The 15,995-nt window shown below is 43.9% G+C and overlaps 1 protein-coding gene across 3 annotated transcripts in view; it reads left to right on the forward strand.

Annotated features, from left to right (window-relative positions):
- LOC145357125 (tetraspanin-18B-like) overlaps nucleotides 1-15,995 on the forward strand; it is a 127,078-nt gene that overhangs the window by 34,122 nt on the left and 76,961 nt on the right. For all 3 annotated transcript variants that reach the window (XM_080210281.1, XM_080210280.1, XM_080210283.1), the window contains exon 2: nucleotides 7,779-7,891. The gene's annotated coding sequence lies outside the window, so the exon portion shown is untranslated. The remainder of the gene's footprint in view (nucleotides 1-7,778; nucleotides 7,892-15,995) is intronic.

Raw genomic sequence — 15,995 nt, forward strand, 5'->3', positions numbered from 1 at the left:
ACAGCACACCTAAGGCAGTAAATTTCAGATCCCAGGATCTGAAAAGAGGAGAATTGAGACACAGCCTGAAATGTAACAGACCCTGTCCGACTCACAAATCCTTTTACAATGATGGACCACAAAGGATTTGCAAATCCTTATATGTTGTGTAAAGACTCAGTCTCGCAATCAATCTTGGGATATTTCTGGGAGCTGTAAGTGTAGATGCTTTGTGGGGATTGTAACTTATGGCTTTGTAGATTTCCTTGGGTGAATGCTCCTGGAAGTCCGCTTAACTCAAGCTCTTGGTTTTCCCGATAGTTGTGGGGCTCTGGTGAAAAATGGTGTCAGATTAAATGTAGCAAAGGCTGTGGTAATGATACGGTTAATTATGTTCCTGTAAACGTGGTAATTTTTAATGTCACTAATTTAGATCTAGTATTTGGCATGCAACGTAGTAGAGATAACCAGATAGCAGCTGCAAATCATTTTAAAAAGATTTGTGGTGATTTAATTAGTCCATTGCAATTTGCATGAAATTTGAGCCAAAATGTGACACCAAGGCCCAGATTTTTGTTCTAATGGGGAGTGGAAATAGTTGAAAAGCCCAGATACCGCCCTGATGGAACATTTCTTCTTTTTGAAGGGTGGGACTAAAGACTCGGGCTGGGGTTCATGTTTTATCCAGGCACCCATTTAAATCTTCAACTGCCTCCACTGAAATATGACTTTGGTGGGTCTGGAGTGTGAAACCCGGTGTGTGTAGATTAGACCAGGTAAGGGCTGGTCTGAACTTGGTGGGTTTGTTTGGATAGCCAGGGTACTCCTTTGAATCTGGTCCTGGGGCATGTTTGGGAGAGCTAAGGTAACCCCTGGAGTGGGTTAAGAACCCTTTGGGAGAGGTAAAGCACTCTTTCAGATAGGCATGGCCCCCATTGAGAATCTGAAAGTAATCATCGTTGTGCGTAAGAAGTTCAGAAAAACCATTAGAACTGTCAAAACTGTCAAAGAACTGTCAAGCTGTCAAAGACTTGTCAAAGTACTTTCAGAACTGTCAAAACGCTTTGGAAGTGTCAAAGTAATTAGAACTGTTAAAGTTGTCAAGAGATTTATCTCTGATCAGCTTTGCATTTAAAAAAGTGTGGAGTTCAAGAAATCAGACACTGAAATTCATTCTGTTGATTGACAAACATCCAACAGCTATCATTATAGGAGTTTTGCTGCAATAAGGATGTATTTTTGTTTAAAATTGTGGCACATCATGAGACATATTACTTTGTGTCAGCATGGTGGATACTAGGTGAGTTGGCATAGCAGGGTAAGATGTGGGGGTGAAGAGTGAGGGGTGGTAAACTAGTTTTAATCGTTTTTAAATTCAATTCAACATAATCAAGAGCATCCAGCCCACCTCATTACAATTTCTGAGACTGCGCAGTTGCTCTAAACTTATTCCTGAACATATTTTTTACTGTGATCCTGATAACTAAAGCAAGAATCTTTAAAATATATTGGGTGAAATTTTCCTGTCCCGCTCGCCATGGGAACCGTAATGAGTGGGGGTGGACCGTGCAAATGTCTGTTGACCGCAGGAGGAATTTTCCAGTCTTTGGGGGTGGGGGTGGGGGGGTTGGGGGGGTGGTGCGAGTGTGGCTGAAAATCCTTCCCATTGTTTCAGAGTCTCTCATTTTATCATGAGCAATTTTAAGTGTAGAAGGAAGACAGCCCTTGCTAGTTTTATGACTGGAAACTTTATTTTCAATTTGTCATCCTCAGGAAGTTTGTTCTTCGCATGCTTGGTGTGTTAAATATCACACAGTAGATTTTGACTGCAAAGAAATTTGAGGAGAATAATTTCACTGGTGTCTGTGTCCCAGAGTGCTATTATACATAGTGATTAATGATTTGATTTGATTTAATTTGATTTGATTTATTACTGTCACATGTTTTAACATACAGTGTAAAGTGTTGTTTCTTGCGCACTACACAGACAGAGCATACCGTTCATAAAGAAGGAAATGAGAGACTGCAGAATGTAGTGTTACAGTCATAGCCAGGGTGTAGAGAAAGATCAACTTAATGCAAAGTAAGTCCATTCAAAAGTCTGACAGCAGCAGGGATGAAGCTGTTCTTAGTCAAATGGTACATGACCTCAGACTTCTTATCTTTTTCCTGGTGGAAGAAGGTGGAAGAGAGAATGTCTGGGGTGCGTGGGGTCCTTAATTATGTTGGCTGCTTTGCCGAGATAGTGGGAAGTGTAGACAGAGTCAATGGATGGAAGTTGGTTTGTGTGATGGATTGGGCTACATTCATAACCTTTTGTAGTTCCTTGCGGTCTTGGGTAGAGCAGGAGCCCAGACCAAGCTGTGATACAGCTAAAAAGAATGCTTTCTATGGTGCATCTGTATAATGTTTATTTGTATTTTTTTTATTTGATCTTGGGACATGGGTGTCGCTGGCTGGCCAGCATTTATTGCCCATCCCTAGTTGCCCTTGAGGAGGTGGTGGGTGAGCTGCCTTTTTGAATCGTTGCAGTCCATGTTCTGTGGGCTGACCCACAATGCCGTTAGGGAGGGAATTCCAGGATTTTGACCCAGCGACTGCGAAGGAACGGCGATATATTTCCAAGTCAGGATGGTGAGTGGCTTCAAGGGGATTTTGCGGGTGGTGGTGCTCCCATGTATCTGCTGTTTTTGTCCTTCTAGATGGAAGTGGTCATGGGTTTGGAAGGTGCTGCCGAAGGATTTTTGGTGAGTTGCTGCAGTGCATTTTGTAGACAGTACACACTGCTGCTACTGAGCGTCAGTGGTGGAGGGATTGAATGTTTGTGAATGCGGTGTCAGGGGAATAATCTGAGTTGCTGATGAAACACAAATGTTCTTGTTGGGTTTGGTTAAATGATGCTGGATGTTTGGAAATTGCATGTACTTTAAATATAAATTAGAAATGCAATAAGACTGAGGTGCAGTCCCATGGGGAAGAGAAACTGGAAACCCCTAAGAACCATTCATTCATCACTTCTTCCTTGCACTTCATCATGTTAAATTGCCCCTTAGTGTCAGGGGAACTAGCTAGGATAAATACATGGGGTTATGGGGATAGGGCCTGGGTGGGATTGTGGTCAGAGCAGACTCGATGGTCCAAATGATCTTCTCCTGCACTGTAGCACTATATAATACATATAACATATATATATATATTATGGAGTGGAATCACTCCATAGAATTTTGTCTCACATTTTGGTAATAAAATTCTTGTCAGTGCAAAAATGAGGTTGAGTTATTCTCCTGGTTGACTGCTGTAGTAATGTCTCATCGCAGAGTTTTCCTTCATGTCCCACTGCAGTTTCTTAGAAACCAGTGGAACAATGAATGTTAACACAGAAGATGCAGCATTGTGGGTTCTGCTGGTTTGATGTGGACACCCGGTTTACATGGGGCTGTCTTAAGCTGTAGGAGAAAACTCCCTATCAGTCAGTGAGGAAGGTGACCTTACTCAGGTCTTCCACACCAGTATAAGAAAATGGTTTTTATTCATCTGTCCTCTGCCTGAAGGCAAGTCCTTGGCTCATCAACTGTTGATTCTTCAGTGCTGTTTTCTTGGCAGTTTGTTTAATCATTGCTGGCTTGTCTTGCCTTCCATTCACAGTGACAGAGCAGGGAGGCAGGTCAGTCAGAATGGGAATTGAAGCTCTGTTCCTCATGTTATTTGGATCCAAGCATGAGCCACTTGAGTGCTAACTTAATACTAAAGGGGGTCTTAGCCAACTGAGCTAGAAAATGCCTTCAATTCACCAATTTTTCTACCATTTCCTTAACTAAAAAGAGGAAGTGCTTTGAACAAAAACACTTTGATTAGATGTTTTTAAAAACAATTTTGGTGTTTAATCACATTGCCCCTTAAATCAATCTGATTACAGGGCCCAATGTTTCCCAGCTCCCAACTGTTAACTAATTTTGAAATGCTTTGATGTAAGGGCAGATACAAGGCCAAGGATCTGATTGGCTAATTATGCTCCAGATGAAGAGATTAATGTGGAAGCTTTTAAAGCAAGTGAAGGAAAGCCATTAGATCCAGAAAATGTAACTGTCAGCTCTCTGTAACAGGTACTGGATAAGCAGCACATATTGTTGCAATGGCTATAGTTGCAAGCCAGGAAAGTTGGCCTGTTTTTTCAGCACTGGGGGTGCTGTTTTGCCTCCAAAGTAGCATCTGTGATGCACATACAGATGTTTGGTGCCAGGGGTGGCATGGTGGCACAGCAGTTAGCACATCTGCCTCACAGCGCCAGGGACCCAGGTTCAATCCGGCCTCAGGTGACTCTGTGTGGGGTTGTCACCTGCTCCCCGTGTCTGTGTGGGTTTCCTCCAGTTGTTCCAGTTTCCTCGCACTCTCCAGGTTAGGTTGACTGGCTGTGCTAAACTGCCTCTGAGTGTCAGGGAAAATAGTAGGATAAATATAAGAGGTTATGGAGATAGGGCCTGGGTGGGGATTGTTATTGGTACAGGCCCGATGGACTGAATGGCCTCCTTCTGTGCTGCATGGATTCTATGATTATAGTTGTACCAGATGGCATTTCAGTGAGGGGATGCAGACCATTTGTGCCCAGTATCTTACCGACACAGTTCTTGTCTTTAAGATATCTTATGAAGTATTCACATTGTCAACATCTCAGCTCATGGCTGTAAGTTTGAGAATTTGTTCCTTCTTCATTACTTTCCTCCTGCTCTTCCAACTCTTTTTCTTCCACCACCTCCTGGTCAGGTTTGCTGTTCTTGGGTATCATCCAAGAGGAAGGAGCAAGGGTAGATGCCTGGAGGGAATGGGGAGGGAAAGCGAGAGGTGCTTGCACCCTCTGCAGCCTGTAAATCGGAAGAAACTGTGGGATGAAGTGGAAGTGGGATCCGAGAGAAGGATTAGGTAGGAACACACCATCATCTTTAATGGTTTCAGTCCTGCCATTGGTTAAAGCATCAACCTTGGTTGCAGTATTGATTATAAGCACTGTTCTCCCTTCAAGGAAGCATATGGGCCTGTAACTGTGAATGACTAAATCTGGATGTGGATTAGCCTGTGCAAGGGAGACTGTCTGCAAACTTTTCCACCCAGGACTCCATCACAGGTAGACAGGAGGCTGAGAGGGCAGTCATCACCTCGCCACCCTTCCTCTTGATTCCACAACCCCCTTCCAGCCTCCAAACTCATCTCTTGGGATTTCCAGTAACCTCATTGCAGTGTTAATCTAAGCCTAGTGTGACATGGATAAATAAACTTAAACTTAATCAACATCTGCCATGTTTTTGAACATTTACATTATTAACATTCATTCACAGTATTAACACTCGCTACTGTATAATGTATTCACTTAATTGATAACTGATGACTTTATCTAGAAAACATTGTTTTATGGAATAAGAATTGTTTGAAATTGTTTTTTTATCACTGGAGTCACAAACAACTTTAGTTTTCTGTTTCTATGTGAGAGATCGGACATGTGTCACTGCTGATGAAGAATTCCAATATCCTACAATCGGAAGGTTTTGTTTAGAAATCAGTCACTAAAAGTCATTAGCGGCTCAATATTGGATATAATTGAGTCAAAAAATGGTCACGTGGCCTAAAAATCTGTTGAGTTCAACTGCTAACTTTTTCATTAACCTTCCCTTCATTGAGCTTAAATTTGATAATTGTTTGCAGTGACAACACATTTTTATCACGCTGTGTCGAGGACAGTCCCACATGGTTCCACACCTACTATATGTGCTGGCAACTATTCTGCTCCACCATTCAATCGGATCATGGCTGTTCTCTTCCTGATCTCAAATCCACCTCCCTAACTGCTTCCCATTTCCCCTTGGTTGTTTTATTTTATTAGAAATATATCTATCTCCCAGCCCATTGCCTTGCTGAAGCAGCACAGTGAGCTGGGAGAATTGGTCTACGTTTACTTTAACCATCCCTTTTTGTATTTTATATATCTCAGTAAGCTCGCCTCCTGTCCTTCTAAACTCCAGCGAGTATAACCCAAACTGTTTAATCTCTGCTCATCCCTTTTATCCCCAGAATCAATCTGGTGAACTCCCTGTGGACTGCCTCCAAGGCCAATATTGAACCTTCTGAGCCTGGACATCAATTTCAGAAAAGCGATTCTGTAATGTGTGTGGGGTTGCTTGTGTGGGACTGGGATAGGCACAGCGTGTATCCTCACAACACCAGGTTAAAGTGCAACAGGTATAGGACAGAGATGGAGAGACTCTTCCCGCTCAGAAAGGACAGTAGGACTAGAGGGCACAGCTTCAAGATAAAGGGGGGGCGGTTTAGAACGGAGTTGAGGAGGAACTTCTTCACTCAAAGGGTGGTGAATCTCTGGAATTCTCTGCCCGTTGAAGTGGTGGAGGCTGCCTCGCTAAATATTTTTAAGACGCGGGTTGATGGGTTTTTGATAAGAGAGGGGATTAAGGGTTATGGGGAGAGGGTGGGATGTGGAACTGAGCCACGACAGATCAGCCATGAACTTATTGAATGGCGGGGCAGGCTCGAAGGGCTAGATGGCCTACTCCTGCTCCTATTTCTTATGTTCTTATGTTTATCTGGTAGCACGAGCTTTCTGAGTATTGCTCCTTCATCAGGTGAGTGAGGATTTGTTTCACAAACAGGGCAGATATAGACACAAACTCAATTTAATGATAATGACTGGAGTGTGAGAGTGGAGAGAGGGGTTAAGCACAGGTTAAAGCGATGTGAATTGTCTCCAAGCAGGATAGTTAGTGAGATTTTGCAAGCCCAGGCAAAGCATGGGGGGGTTACAGATCCATTCTCCACCCAACTCACATTGTCTACACCTGTAAAGACTTGATTACCTGTTAAGACTCGCATTCCATTCATTATTTTGTAATTGTGTCTTTATGTGTCCTGTTTGTGAAACTAATCCTGCGCTCACCTGATGAAGGAGCAGTGTTCCGAAAGCTCGTGCTACCAAATAAACCTGTTGGGCTTTAACCTGGTATTGTGAGACTACTTACTATAAGGTGTTCACCTCTGTGAAGCCACGTTGTTGCGTTGAGTTCTTTAAGTCTCATACTCTCGTTGATAACTAAGAATCAGCGATCGCTGTTTAAAGCTGGGGTTCAGAGAACCCTCCACTTTCTTTTCAGAGTGTAACATTTTGGATTGTGCAGCTGCACTAACATTTCTCAAAGCTCTTTTCACGTTATTTGCATCACCTGGCAAGCCCATTGTCAAACCTCAGCTTAATCCATCTGGACAAATTTGGAAACCCTCAAACAAACCCAGGATGACTCATTTGAGATTTGGAGCTGATTGAGTGCTGAATTTTATATATTTTAAAACCACTGCGTTGGTCACAGTCTCGTAAATAACTCCTCAACAAAAAAAAAACTGTTTTTATAAAACACTTCCACGAGGATAATAAATTGAAAGCATTTTCGGATTACGGAATCTGACGTTCACATCCCAGATGAAAAGACCGGGGGTAACAGTTCAGGGATAATTAAATTCAGTGTTAACAGATGAAAGGGTAAAACATTTGGCGTTCCTGTAGAAACATGTCATAGAAATATGCCACAGGGCATTAGAAAAACAGACAGCATTCAAAGGGACAGTGAAGGCATATATCCAACAATCACAAATATCCAATTTAAACTCTCAGCAAATTCAGATATCTTTGGGAACACAAAAGGACCAGTGTTGCTGAGCCTGAGATAATGTTTAATGTATGTATTTTCTTTACTAAGTAGTTCCTGCCTTGTGGAGTGCAATTAATGTATCTCCTTTGTGTGTAGGAGGCTGTTGCGTTGGCACCATTGATCACCTCTGATCCCCTGTGAGCTTATCGTACGCTGGTCACTATTGATAAGAACTGGAAAGGCAAAAGACTCACGGTGAACACCATCAGGTAGGTGAATCCTGCAGATTATCTGCCCAACCGTGATTTAAAAACAGAAAGAAAATGGTGTTTTGTACAAGTTAATATTTGAAGGAAAGGAATCAAGTGTTACAAATGACTATTTATATCTTTTCCTTAGTTCTTTGTCTCAGTGTAACGGATGTCGTGAACATGTTGACAGGAAAACATAGAAAAAATAATAACACTGAAAGCTTCTAGTGCAGGTGAGGGGTTTGTGTATGGAAGATATTAGACCAGTTCAGATTCATTTCATTTAGACAAAAGGGAAGGCCGGTTTGGGTTAATGAGTGATAGCCCTTCAGATTTAATTTCTACTGATGAAGAATTGGATTACTCGTTATTAAATATTGCAAAGGATGTGTAGTTATTGCTGTGTGAGGAACAAACGAGTGGAATTCTCCATGCACAATGTCCAACAATCTGGACTTGTTGAATCTGTGAGTTCACCAGTGTGGGAGCTTTGCTATTTTGCAATGTGCTGAGGGAGAGAGTCAGGGGGTGGGGGTGGATGGGGGTTGGTGCGGCAGTGGGAGAGGGGGGGAATTTTAACCCCGAAATTTAGATGGATTGGGTGGAAGGTTAAAGTGTTAAAAATCCGACCCCAGCCTGCCTACAACCACCCTCTTCCCCCCAGTTCAAGTTTGAACAACAAGTGGGACAGATAACCAGCCCACACTCAGGAGCCGCCTCAGCAATTTAAATGTTCCACTGAGCGTCTCCAACTGATCCCCTGTTTAAAATTACTCTCTGAGCAGACACACCCGGCTGGATCTGGGAGAAACGTGCATTTCTAATCACCTGCTGCTTCTGAATACTAAACTTCTGCAACTGGACCTGAACCTCCCTCAGCTCCCCCGGAACTCTCCCCCCAACTAACATCCCTGCCTCTAAGCCCTCAGCCCCCTCACCTTCTATCTTTCCCCCAATATCTGACCAACTCCCCACCCCCCACCAAAGGTCTTTGGAGCCCTTTCCCATAATTGGGTTTACTCATTGGGCACAGATCCCTGGGATTAGATCCACCCAACATGACTGGGATCTGGATTAGATATGCACTCTACCCCCCCCCCCAACTTCCTGCACTCCTCCCTTACATAAAAACATAAGAAATAGGAGCAGGAGTAGGCCATCTGGCCCTTCGAGCCTGCCCCACCATTCAATAAGATCACGGCTGATCTGTCGCTGCTCAGTTCCACTTTCCCGCCCTCTCCCCATAACCCTTAATCCCCTCTCTTATCAAGAACCCATCAACCCGCGTCTTAAAAATATTTAGCGAGGCAGCCTCCACCACTTCAACGGGCAGAGAATTCCAGAGATTCACCATCCTTTGAGTGAAGAAGTTCCTCCTCAACTCCGTTCTAAACCGCCTCCCCTTTATCTTGAGGCTGTGCCCCCTAGTCCTACTGTCCTTTCTGAGCGGGAAGAGTCTCTCCACCTCTATCCTATCCATCCCATTCATCATCTTATACGTCTCAATGAGATCTCCCCTCATTCTTCTAAACTCTAACGAGTACAAGCCCAGTTTATTCAGCCTCTCCTCATAGCTCAACCCCCTCAACTCCGGTATCAGCCTAGTAAACCTCCTCTGCACTCCCTCCAAGGCCAAAATATCCTTGCGCAGGTGCGGCGCCCAAAACTGCACACAGTACTCCAGCTGCGGCCTCACCAATGCCCTATACAGCTGCAGCAAGATCTCCCTACTTTTATATTCAATCCCCCTCGCTATGAAGGCCAGCATCCCATTCGCCTTCCTGACCACCTGCTGCACCTGCAGGCTGGGTTTTTGCGACTCATGCACAAGGACCCCGAGGTCCCTCTGCACCGTCGCCTGCTGCAGTTTTTCGCCACGTAAGTAATAGTCCTTCCTACCATTCTTCCTACCAAAGTGGACCACCTCACACTTGCCAACATTAAATTCCCTTTGCCATTTCCTGGCCCACTCGCCCAGCCTATCTAGATCCTTCTGCAGACTCTCCACACCCTCCGCACAATTTGCCGTTCCCCCAATCTTGGTGTCATCAGCAAATTTCGACACCCTGCACTCGGTTCCCTCCTCCAGATCATCTATATAAATGGTAAAAAGCTGAGGCCCCAGCACCGACCCCTGGGGCACTCCACTAGTCACCAACCGCCAATCCGAATAGCACCCATTGACCCCCACTCTCTGCCTCCTATTTGACAACCAATCCTCTATCCACGCTAACACCCTACCCCCAACTCCCTGTCCCTCGACCTTCTGCAATAACCTCTTGTGAGGCACTTTGTCAAACACCTTCTGAAAATCCAGAAAGACCACATCCACCGGCTCTCCTCTATCCACCGCCCTAGACACATCCTCATAGAACTCCAGTAAATTTGTCAGACACGACTTCCCTTTAATGAAACCGTGCTGCGTCCGCCCTATCAAGCAGTTCCCCTCAAGATGCCTCGCTATTTCCTCCTTAATGACGGATTCTAACATTTTACCTACCACAGACGTTAAACTAACCGGCCTATAATTCCCCGCCTTTTGCCTGGCACCCTTCTTAAACAACGCACCCCCCTCCCTTACCCCGCCCCACCCTCACTGCCACCCCACACCGCCCCTCCTCCCCCAAACACTGGCATCAGTTGGGAACCTGTTGGGGTGTCCCACAAAATGCTGTTGAGTTAGAATTCCACGCTGTTCGGAGGAACTCTGGCCTCCAGGTTTCAGTAAACGACCTGCACTCCCAGCTCTCAGCAGGTCACGGGGTAATATTCTCTTCTTAGTTTTCAAGCTGCTCTCTTCCCTTTCGAGAATCTCCCAGGCCACAAACTTTTTAGGGTTCCAAATTCTGATTGGTTATGTTCCTGTAGGACTCATCACATGACTTCCTGCTTACACCTTCTCCACCCCCACCTTCTCGCTAGTGATTTGTCAAAAACTCCATCCCCACAGCCGCCTCCTCAAGATGATCACGAGGTGAAGGAATTTCAACATCAGCTTCTTGGAGGATGCTCGAGTGGCAATCAAACAGCTTTCCTCCTCACCCTGAATATTTTTACAACTGCACAAACAAAAATGTGCAAATGAAACACAATTTTATTCCCCCTGTGCTGAGTTAAAGTTTATTTATCAGTCCATGCCTCCAAGTCAACTTACATTAACACTGCAATGAAGTTACTGTGAAAATCCCCTAGTCGCCATACTCTGGCACCTGTTTGGGTACATGAAAGGAGAATTTAGCATGGCCAATCAACCTAACCTGTACATCTTTGGATTGTAGGAGGAAATCAAAACACTTGAAGGAAAGCCAGGCAGACACAGGGAGAATGTGCAGACTCCATACAGACAGTGACCTAGGTTGGGAATCAAATCCGTGTCCCTGGCGTTGTGAGGCAGCAGTGCTAACCATTGTGCCACCGTGCTGCTCCAGGTTACCTGTGACAGAATCAAGAAATTAATGTGTAATTTTTGGAAACTCCATGGTAAATCTTGGGTGGGGGAGGGGTGGATGGGTAGCCACCATAAACACCATCCATGCCCAATGTGGCTGGCTTATTCCAGGCGTCAAAGTTTACAATTTATTTATTAGTGTCGTGATTAGGCTTACATTAACAATGCAATGGACTTATTGTGAAAATCCCCTAGCTGCCACACTCCGGCGCCTGTTCGGGTACACTGAGGGAGAATTTAGCACGGCCAATGCACCCGATTAGCACATTTTTTTTCGACTGTGGGTGGAAACCGGAGCAACTGGAGGGAACACACGCAGATACGGGGGGAACGTGCAAACTCCACACAGACAGTGATCCAAGCTGGGAATTGAATCTGGGTCCCTGGTGCTGTGAGGCAGCAGTGCTAAATCTGTGTTGCTTTAAGGGGTTGTGTGGGAGTGGTGCGGAAATGATGTTCTCCCTCCTTTTCCCTCCTTCCATGTGAGGAAGTTTTTGCTGTGTGGGGCCTGTGGCTATTTGTGAACATTCGTTGATAACTCATCATGTTAGAACCATACCCTGATAAAGGAACCCCTTTTGTTAAGTGTATATTATTGATAAGTAGATAATGCACAGTACCAGAATCCTGGACAATAATCTTCAAATAATCTGGAATACTGTAGTTAAAACTAACCTAATATCATATGTTTCAAAGAATATTGTAAACACAGAACAGCAGGAAACTTCAGATAGTAGGTTCCCAGCACAGTGTAATACATAAGATAAACACAAAATATTGCGGATGTTGGAATCTGGAAGAAAAACAGAACAAGGTGAAAGGTCATGATGGAAGGTCATCCAGACTTGAAATGTTGGTTCTATTCTCTCTCCACTGATGCTGTCAGACCAGCTGAGATTTTCCAGCATTTTTCTGTTTTTGTGTGTAATACATTGGAACTCCTCCAACCCAAAAATCTTTCATGATTTTATATTGTTATACTCAGTCAAGGTAGGTTCTACTCATCACTTTAAACATGTACTGTGTTTTTATGGAAGCTTCTGAAACTGTCTTTTATCTTTTTTTTCACAATGGACACTGGCCAGGTGACTAAGATGGCTGCCAGGTAACTTCTAAATTCAACACAGACTACATCAAGTTTCTAGAAAGTTTCTGAATTAATCACGCTCAGTGGGGCACATCCCCTGATTGGACATACCCAGGCAGCATCCCTCTGTAGAATTCATGCCTGCCATTGTTTGTAGTTTACTCCAAACTCAGAATCAATGGTCTCCATTCTTCCAAGCTTGCAATTCAACAGAAGGCAAATTGAAGGAAGTTCATTATCCACAAGTTAGTGTGAAGAACCATCATCTATCTCGAATGTAGAGCGATGGCTTCCAGCGTTAAGCCATTCTGGGTGGACAATGGCAGGTACTCATGTGATCAAAACTGGCTTCTGATGAGAATGCTAATTGATTGGCAAGTAGAATCTGTTCTTAGTAGACATGTCCACACATTACACCTTCTTCATCTAAGCAAAAGCTTAGGATACAGTCATTCCCCCACAGCATTGCCCTGACTAATCAGAGCTGAACTGCTTAATTTGAATCAAACTAAAGCTTGGCAATTAACTGTTCCCTAGTGCACCCTCCATGGCAATGTCTCTGCCAATCAGAATCCTCTTGCCAACCAGTCAGCACTGCCTTCTCATGCAGTATAAATCCCCATTCCCTTTACCATTAGTTTTCTTGTGAATTCTGTCCTGATGATTGCAAAACAAAAAGCTTCAACTAAATATCTCTTTTTACGGCGATACTCAGGATTCTGTAATCCCAATTATGGGAAAGAAGTTTCCTCTTAATAGAAGTGCATTATTCAAACTAAAACAAAATATTTTAACAATTATGATAGTAAGGCATTTAAACTACTATCAGCTGCTTTGTACAAATTAAAATGATCTGTCATTTAGTCACATGTAAAGCACAAGCTGTCCTGTAATTGTAACCTTAGAAAAGGTGATTCAGGAAAAGGAACTTGATTAACTTAAAAATTAAAAAAAAGCTAGGTACTGGAGTCTTTTCATCTGGTTCATTTTGAAAGCTAATTAATTTCCTTTCTCTAGGTCCAACACAGCATCTCACTCAGGCCCTATCCCCGTAACCCCACATATTTACCCAGCTAACCCCACTAACCTACACATAGAGGAACATTAATTTAGCATGGCCAATCAACCTAACCTGCACATCTTTGGAGAAAGAATATTACTCCAGGGAGACATTTTCTGTTCCCCACACTAACCCTTGACAGTTTCTCTGCCTACAGATTTCATGGCAATTACTCCTAATTTAGGGACAATAATTTAGGGACTGTGGGCCCGTGAACCTATTGGAACTGGACTGAGATGACTCAAATATCCCTGTCCCTACAATCGTCGAATAGAAAAGACATTTAATTTATCAATCTGTGTGAATGGCAAATTTCTAACCCACTGCACCAACCTACCCCCATCTCAGACTTTGAACTCCAAAGTAAAGTTCTGACTATTTCAGTTTGTATCTGGTTCTAATGAAACTCGAAGCAATTTCTGCTGAAATAAACAACATGGATCTGGTGGATAAGGAGATGCCAAATTCTTTGGGTAAAGCAAGGCCCCAAACTCCAGTGCAGGATGGAATGCTTATTCTAATATAAATAGGGCACAGCGAGTGAAAATCTCCTGCTGTACCTATTTTAGACAGTAATGATTGATTTTATTTTAATTATGTAATCTAATCACTGATCTTCTGATGAATCATGTTGCTGCAGGTGCTAATTATTCCAGTTAAAGTTGATCAGTAAGTTGGTTGATTAGTAGTTCATTAACCATTGAACTTGAATCATTGCTAACAGAGGACCTGCACAGATTACATCAATAACTTGTGTGTGATGTACATTTTTTCATGTCCTGTGTTTTGAGTGTCAGAAACAAGGTGCAAATCTGTTGTGCATCCCTTGAGGAGGGGACGGTGTTGATCAGCTTTCTTGCACAGTCTATGTGTCGTTGGTACATCCACAGTGCTGTTAGAAAGCCATTTTCAGAAATTTGACCCTGTGGCCAGAATTTTACTGCCTCGCCCACCCCACAATCAGGGTGGGAGAGGCTCGCCAAACAGCATTCTCCGCTGGCCTCGGGCGGGATCTTACGAGCCTCAGACGGGTGACCTGGTAAAATTCTGGTGAGTGACACTGAAGGAATGGCATTATGTTTCCGATTCAGGATGGTGTGTAAGTTGGTGAGGAATTTGCAGGTGGTGGTGCTCCCATACACTTCCAAAGTGATCGATGTTGCAGGTTTTGAAAGATGCTGATGAAGGAACCTTGGCAAGCTCCTTCAGTGCATTTTGGAGATGGCGCACACTCCAACCTCCATGGCCTGGGCCTCGGCTCCTCCCTGTGTGATGGATCCTAGACTTCCCAACCCACAGACTGTAATCAGTAAGGATAGGCAACAACACATCCTCCACAATCATCCCCAACATCGGTGCCCCACAAGGCTGTGTTCTCAGCCCCGACTATACCCCTTATACACCTATGACTCCTCCAACTCGATTTCCAAGTTCGCTGATGACACCACTGTAATGGGTCGGATCTTAAATAAAGACGAAATAGAGAATCTGGTGAACTGGTGCAGTGACAATAATCTCTCCCTCAATGTCAACAAAGCGAAGGAGATGGTCATTGACTTCAGGAAGCGTAGAGGAGAACATGCCCCTGTCTACATCAATGGGGATGAAGTAGAAAGGGTCGAGAGCTTCAGGTTTCTAGGTATCCAGATCACTAAGAACTTGTCCTGGTCCCTCTATGCCGACACTATAGTTAAAAGAGCCCACCAATGCCGCCTGCTTTCTCAGGAGACTAAGGAAATTTGGCATGTCCACTACGATTATCTTCAACTTTTATAGATGCACCTTAGAAAGCATTCTTTCTGGTTGTATCACAGCTCGGTATGGTTCCTGCCCTGTCCAAAACACGTCAAAGGCTTGTGAATGAAGCCCAATCCATCACTCAAACCAGCCTTCTGTCTATTGACTGTCTAAACTTCCTGCTGCCTTGGAAAAGCAGCCGGCATAATCAAAGATCCCACACATTCTGGACATACCCTCTTCCATCTTCTTCCATTGGGAAAAAGGTACCAAAATCTGAGGTCACATACCAACCAATTCAAGAACAGCTTCTTCCCTGCTGCTGTCAGACTTTTGAATGGACCTACCTTGTATATAAGGGAATTTGGCCACACAGTCATAGGTATGTAAGGAGTATAGTTGACCTTTCTCTGTGCCCTGGCTATGACTATAACTCTACATTCTGCACTCTCTCGTTTCCTACTCCATGAATGGTATGTTTTCTATAGCGCAAGTAATGATACTTTTCACTGTATATTAATACATGTGAAAATAATAAATCAAATCAAATCTTAAAGGCATATTACAACATTCCAGACTTAGGGTGGAAGGGTGGCACAGTGATTAGCACTGCTACCTCACTGCGCCAGGGACCAGGGTTCGATTCCCGGTTTGGGTCACTGTTTGCGTGAAATTTGGATGTTCTCCCAGTGACTGAGTGGGTTTCCCCCGGGCGCTCCAGTTTCCTCCCACAGTCTGAAAGACATATTGGTTAGGTGCATTGACCTGAATAGGTGCCAGAGTGTGGCAA

Source organism: Carcharhinus amblyrhynchos, chromosome 22 (assembly GCF_965287045.1).
Source record: "Carcharhinus amblyrhynchos chromosome 22, sCarAmb.v2.hapA, whole genome shotgun sequence".
Lineage (NCBI taxonomy): Eukaryota > Metazoa > Chordata > Chondrichthyes > Carcharhiniformes > Carcharhinidae > Carcharhinus > Carcharhinus amblyrhynchos.